Here is a 6,345-nt window from a genome sequence, read left to right on the forward strand (position 1 = left end):
TACGAAAGACTAAGTTAAAAAAACATATATGATTAACATAAAACAAAACAATATAAATAAAAAAGGATAAAATAGAGTTAGAAGAAACGAACACTAGGCTAAAGAGAAGAGACTAAAGAGAAAACAATTTAATTGAAAGAAGCAATCTACATATGTTATTGGAAAAAATGATAAATGGATCTCATGAAGAATAAAACACTAAGCAATAATCTAGAAACAAAATTAAAAAGACCAAATAGAACTAAGAGAAAGAAAGAAAGAAAAGAACAAAAAACCACAAATGAAATGAATTAATGCTATCATTAGCTTTATTAATTGCAAAACGCAATGTAATGACAGCAACTACAAGCACGTCGAAATACAGTCCATTCATTTAGGCATCTGCATCTGGAGCATATTCATGAGCTTTTTTCCCCGCTTTTTCCCACTTTCCTTTCCATTCCTGGATGGATGATCGAGGAGCGTGTAATGTGGCGTAAGGCTAGGTTAAAGCTCGCTGAAGGTAATTTGTTCGCTTCACGCGCTTTCATGAAACGGACCGGACGTGCGGACGTTCGGTGGGAAATGGGGCTGGTCTATCGGTCCGGAAGCTAGCGAGCGTAGTTGAAGCGTTTAATGTATGCTGCTAGTAGGTAGATGGTGTTGTGAAAAACGCAAAAAACAGAAGATAAATTATTACTAAAGTGTTGAAAAAGTAAATAAGCTTCCCGATGCCATCATTAGCCACGCTTAAGCACTGTTTGGGTGTGTGCCGTTGATGAGCTATGCTAAGTACATGGAGTTGTGAAGGATAACCGAGCGCAAAAATTGGATTAATTATTAAAGCTAAAAGAATATGAAATTTGACTTGCAGTTTTGCCGTCGGAAATCGATACATCCTTTCGATACGGATCCACCCAACCGTCGGCATTTCCAACCACACTCGGCTGCAAGCTGCGCCCGACGGTGCGACGACCAGCAGAACAGAAAATCCCCCAGACTCCTGACGGCATGCAACCGACGACGCGGTGGAACCAAGGGTGGAAAACCACAACCGGACCGCAACTCGCGCCGAAGTCTATCGATCGCATCCTCCACCCTCCAAGCCCGCCCAAAGTCCGAGGGTAATTTTGTATAATTTATACCAATTTCGTTTATAATTTTCATTTCTGAACTTCACTTTTTCGTTGTTTCGTTGACCGGCCAGGATTGGCTGCGGTCAGCTCGCGTACGGCTGCAGCGGTCGTGTTACGGATTGCAAGGTTTCGATCTTTTGGGTCCAGTCCAGCCAGCCGAGCGACCGAATCGGTTTGGCCGTGAGTTCAAAGGTATCCGTAGTGGGCCCTGCCACAACGGCGATGCTCAGCGCTGGCAAATGGACAGACTAATGCGTGGCATGGCAGCACGGAGCATGTCCCGTGGCCGACACGTGAAGGTCTGTTTTCGCCTTTCGCCAGCGGCTGCATCTAGCAGCGAATGGGGCCTTTTTGTTAGCTTCTCTCTCGTTCTCGTGAAGCAGAGCGGGCAGCAGAGGGCACCGAAACCGGGGTAGTCCAGCAAGGAAAAGCTCTCCGGAGCTGTAAGAGCTGATCATCATCGTACGCAGCTCACAGGCGTATTATTTTCCACTTTTCTTGTGCTTTTTTCTTAACACTGGTCGAAAATATTGCGCCTCTGCTGGATGCTCTCAATCTTCAAAAGCACGGTTTTCGGTTTTAGAAAAAGGATTCTCCTGATGAAAGCGATGGGGCAAGGAGGCACCTAGCAAGATGCGTTCCGATAAAGATCTGAACTGTGCGCTCCAGACACAGTTCGGTAATGATCAGGCTCAGGCTAAGTACATTTACGCACCCGGTACGTCTGGTAGCCGTAGGGAACGCAGCGAACGCAGATGCTCGATGTAAAGGAAAGTGTTTTTCCTGGTGGCGAATTAAACGATCGAGCAGGACGGGATTGGCAGTTCTGATATGGCGCTATTGGTAATGTAGATTGGATGATCGAAAATGAAGCGTTGAAAGATTGGGAAAGTGATGGCGTTTTGTGAGTGTTGAAGCTATGATAAATATAGAGGGTTTATTAAGAGGATCCCAAGCGTTAAAATAATTTATGTATCAAGCAATATTTATAAAGTCAAATGATAAAAATGGTATTGCCTGAAGCTATTTTTCGTAACAAAAAAGGACTGCTTAATCTAGGCTGGACCGTGTCACTATAAAGTACAAATCGACTTTGTGTAATTTAAGTCACTGATAGCTTAACATTAGATATTACGCTTAATTTTTTTATTTAAAAGGTGGTACAATAGCCTCACGGTATAAGTCCTCGATATCCCTCATAACATCTCGGATTTTAAAGTGGACGCATCAACTCAATTTGAGTCTACCATCTCCACTGTAGATGGCCTAAAAAGCGTATGGACGTTTGTATCTTGACAGTAAAATAAAAAGGAACTAGCTGACTTCTTCGTTCGTTGAAAAAAAAATACAAAATTAATACTAGAACGGCATTTCCTCATTTTTTAATAGTAAAATTTAATTAATTAAATTTTAATCTATTCAGAACTAATTCTTAAATTTATATGTTCTGCAACCTTTTGGCTCGGACAGTTCAACACTATCCCAGTATTGAGTATTTATTTATTTTACTAATAACTAAGGATGTTATGGTCATATTATCAGCACCCCTTTTGCAACTATTGCTCCAAAATCTCGAGGCATTTCCTTCTTGTTTTTTAAATTAAATAAAGATTTAAAAAATAATAATAAGCACCTAAAATAATAAAAGTGAATTAAAATAAACAGGGTAAGTTTATCATAAATTCTTCTTCTTCCTTGGCACTACAACCTGGAGAGGTCTCGGCCTACCATTTCTGGCTTTCTGTGACTTGATTTTACCCGTAGTAAAGTATCATAAATTGAACGGGCCAATACTGAATGTTTTTGTTCCAATCGTCGGTTTGAAAACTAATGCAAAAAGATTTGCAACAGAAACGACAAATGATACCAAAACAATTCATTCCAAGAATAGCTTGAAAAGCTAGAGACATAAAATTCTTTTCGATAAAATAATTTAAGAATAATTATAAAAGAAAATGATATTTTAAAACCTTGCTAAGTAAATCCTTGATAAAAAGCGTATGGCAGCAAAACTGTTGATACCTGTACAAAACCTGTCAAATATTCGATAACCTCCTTCCTCTGCCATTCAAATAACAAACAGTCACGTACAACATACAATTTAAACCTTTGGCTCCCGCGCATTCAAATGCTGCCCTGTCCCTATTTACCCTCTCGTTGCGATTTGTTGGCAATTTTTACTCGAATGCACACGAGTACAATGTTCACTCCCCACGGGCATAGTTCGTTCGGCCATATGCAGAACACAAACTTTGGGCCAACCACAAAAGGTTGCCGCAAAAGAAGGGGTTTTTGATCACACATGCATAACGTGTTGTGGCTTTGTTCCTGCACCGGAAGGGGCTCGAAAAAACAAAGGGAAAATTCTCCCCGATTTCCACATGTGACCATTTTCATGTGTCGTGGGTAATAAAAGAGAACCCCACATGACACTCAAATAAAAAATCTACTGTTGCTACACATTTCTTTTCACATTTCTAAGCTTAAATTTTAATTGATCCTCTCTATCGATCGATTGATCGCGCCCACAATGTCTCAATCCGGGTTGGATTAATTAGCTACCCGTTTTGTTTTACGCTAATCGTTGCAGGAAGGACTTTCATCCGAGCGGTCTATTACATTCATCAGCCTGACAGCTCCCAGACCATCGGTAAACATCTATTATGCATCATTTTCGCACAATTTAGCATAAAGCGTTTTGCATGCCTGATGCGTGGCCTGGTGGTGGTGGTGGTGTGTAATAATAGAATGCAAATAGTGCTTAGCAGACGTGGCACGTGGCACCACCTGAACGCAGATAACCACAACCTGTCAATGAGCAATCCCCTTTTATCGAAGACTATCGATCGCCATCATGCCGCCAGGGGTTTGGAGTCTCCTGGAGTCTCCTGGCGTTCCGATGCCGCCACGAGCACACATCACGCACCCAGACCCGATCACGAGGGCTACAATTGTCGCCCGAAGCAGCAATAATGTTTGGACAGCAATTATTTACCTTGCCACTACCCGCAATCGAGTGAAAGCAAAAGCTCCAAACTTTCTTCTCATTCTCGGTGATGCATCTCGCTGAGATGAGCAGTCCAAAGGAAAAGGCAAACAAGCGCATCTCGATAATAGTATTAATAATAATAATCAGCAAAGGCCGTTCGGCGATATCGTATCGTGCAATTTGCGCATTAACATTTAATTGACGAAAAGTGAAATTAAAACAACGAAACGAAGCGAAGAAGAAGTCTCGGGCACGCAAATGATGGCACGGGGTGACGGTTGGCTTCCCGTGTTACGCCGAGCGAAATGGTTGCCGCATGCTTTGCTTACCGACGGCTAAAAGTATTGGAACTGCGGCACGGCCCTGTTTTTTTGTTTTTGCATACGCCCGACAAAACTTGGGCGATCATTGCTCTCGGGGACAATCTCCCGTTTCGCTGGAGAATAATTTCCTTCGACGGGCAAGTGCCCGGCTGGATGCAATTAGAACACGAGGAGCCTGGCTGGAGAAAGAGATGCCCAGGGATGACAGACAGATAGAGGAGAAGGAGAAGAAAGGGGGGGGGGGGAGACTCATAAGGCGGGGAGAAGGAAGAAGGATTTGTGGTCAGAGGATAATTGATGGGTAGGATTGATAAATGCTGAATGAGCTTTGGTTTTGGAGCGGTATCATATAATTTGCGAATAAAAATCAGGCCACCAGCTTCAAGCGATGGCCATGGGTCCAGACGAATACGGGTCGCGAATTCTTCGACGCAAATTACGAGTCTCAAATTTATGAACGGAAATAAAAATTGGACGGCTCCACATCTCAACATCCTAATGACGATCGCGCAAAGCTAATGACAAACTCGCTTATAGCGACGTCGGTGCAGTTTGCACTACGTTCTGCGCTCAACGCGGCTGGCAGGAAGTCTCAGGACATCACGTGGGCAATCAAAAGCAGGGCTATCTAGCAGGACTCGTCTTGAATTCTCGGGAATCCGCCAGATCGAGATCACCCTATCAAAGGGTGATTTCATCCGCGATTCGCGTTAATCAAATAGAGCGCAGAAGGACGCTGGTTCGAAGGGATTTGAAGTTCCTCAAACTCCCGACCAAAGAACACGACACATCCGTATCGCCGAAAGTATCAATTAGAAGTGTTTTATATTTCCGAGTTCGATCAAACGTTCGGACCGCTGCGGCATCATTCCTTCACGCAACCTCGGAGCTCCTCGAAGCCAATGTCGACTCCCGTGTGGTGACTCCGGAACGAATGCCGTGTGGGATTGTTGGGCGGGTGAAGCTACCTTTTCGCGAAAAGGCCGCCGGCCATAACCGGACAGAAACCGGCCGGTTGCATGGTGCTGCGAGTCCGGGCTTCTTTATGATGATGAATGAATCCAGCAATTAGGGAGGATGTGTTTTGGTGGCCGGGTCGGGGTTTTTTGTTTTTGGGGGGAGAATGGATCAGAACAGATTTTGTCGGTCGGGTGTTCCACCTTCTTGGACACACAATTCGCGGAAAATGAAAGTAGCAGATCGCAAAACACAAGGAGGGCGTTTCTTGGGTTCCTTCACTACATGAAGTTGGTGCCGCGTTTGCAGTAGCTTCTTTGAAATTCGTCATGATCACTCCGGTGCACGGAAGATCTTCCCAGAATCTGGCGAGGCTCGAAAAAACAAAGGCTTCAAGTCCCAAAAGTCCCTCGCAAGGATCTTCCATTTCCGGTGAACGGCGGTAACTGTGGCAACTGCTAACGTGGACCGATCCCTCCCGGCTCGGTACTCCGCAAGTGACGAGTGACGACCCCGCCACTGGCACAGCATCGTGACACGTCGAAAATGACCCATCGCCACAGCTGCCTGCGGTTTTGGGGGCGAATGGTACCAAACAGACCGGGTGCCCTCCATACCTGTCTAATTGTGGTTCCGGGAAAGCTGTGTACGTACCAGGGTTAAATGGCACCCCACTTCAAACCACCGTCGGGGCCAATTACGTGTGCATCTCACCTATCGCCCAAGCGTCAGTCGATCGGAGTGAGTCCTCCAAAGGTTTTGCCCCCGAACACACACACACACACACACACACACACACACACACACACAACCGGGCAGAGAGGACAAGTTTTACCGTTTCGCCCGTGTTTTTGTGTCTTTCGACTATGCGCCAGCTTAATATTCAAATGACAAACGACGACACGTCACGTCCCGTGGCGGACGCTGTGTCGGCTGTCTAATGTGGTCTCGGGACGATACA

The sequence above is a fragment of the Anopheles stephensi genome, unplaced genomic scaffold, assembly GCF_013141755.1.
Source record: "Anopheles stephensi strain Indian unplaced genomic scaffold, UCI_ANSTEP_V1.0 ucontig38, whole genome shotgun sequence".
NCBI classification, from domain to species: domain Eukaryota; kingdom Metazoa; phylum Arthropoda; class Insecta; order Diptera; family Culicidae; genus Anopheles; species Anopheles stephensi.